Source organism: Apteryx rowi, unplaced genomic scaffold, assembly GCF_003343035.1.
Source record: "Apteryx rowi isolate R43461 unplaced genomic scaffold, aptRow1 scaffold_2392, whole genome shotgun sequence".
NCBI classification, from domain to species: domain Eukaryota; kingdom Metazoa; phylum Chordata; class Aves; order Apterygiformes; family Apterygidae; genus Apteryx; species Apteryx rowi.
In genome coordinates, this window is record NW_020448744.1 from 4,295 (window position 1) to 5,165 (window position 871).

An 871-nucleotide genomic window follows, 5' to 3' on the forward strand; every position below is an offset into this window, starting at 1 on the left:
GTGGGTGCGCCAACATGGCCGCGCGCGCCATGGCGACGGCAGGCCAACATGGCCGCCCCCACGCCCACCCCTGAGCAGGTGGGTGCGCCAACATGGCCACGCTCATGCCAAGGGGGAGGGTGCCACCATGGCAACAGCAGGCCAAGATGGCCACGCTCATGCCAAGGCCTGGGCACCGCCATGCCAAGATGGCGGCGCTCATGCCAAGGCCTGGGCACCGCCATGCCAAGATGGCGGCGCTCGTGCCAAGCGGGTGGGGGCAGGGCACCCTGTGACCCCTCTCTGTCCCCTCCCCCACAGCCTCCGTCTGACCCGGCTCCCACGCAGCAGCCATTGTTGTCATGGCGACGGCCCCATGGCGACAGCACCCCGCACCCCCGGCTTTCACCAATAAAGAGCTTTTTTACCCCGTTTTGGGATTCATCCAGAAARGTTTTATTGGGGGAGGAGCAGAGCCACCGTCCGCAACATGGCGGCAATGAGGGCGGCCATTTTGGCACTCGTGTCGAGGCGGTAAGGAATGACATCACTTCCTATGGACCATGATGTCATGCCCCCCCCCAGCAGCCATTTTGGAGTGCCCCACCCTTGCTGGGGGGGGAACAGGGGAGACTCCCAGCATCCTTTGCACTGCCGGAGGTGCTGCCTGCAAGGGATGCTGGGTAATGGGAGAGGGCGGGGCCAGGAGGCTCTAGCCCCACCCCCTGTGGGGGGAGGTTCACAGTCACTAATGAAAGGCACTAATTAGAAGAAGATAATTAAGAAGGAAAAGGCCACACCCCCTTGGGGTAGAGCCATGGGCTACACTGACCAATCAGGTGCCCCGAAGGGCTTCCTCCCTGGAGAGCTCCGCCCCTTGGCCCAGCCAATC

General features: G+C 63.3%; 1 long non-coding RNA gene across 1 annotated transcript; it reads left to right on the forward strand.

Moving 5' to 3' along the window:
• Positions 1–42: 42 nt before the first annotated feature.
• Positions 43–423, forward strand: LOC112966228. The gene is made up of 2 exons (XR_003253542.1): positions 43–78; positions 301–423. It is a non-coding gene; the product is annotated as an uncharacterized LOC112966228 (long non-coding RNA).
• The last annotated feature ends 448 nt before the right edge of the window (positions 424–871 follow it).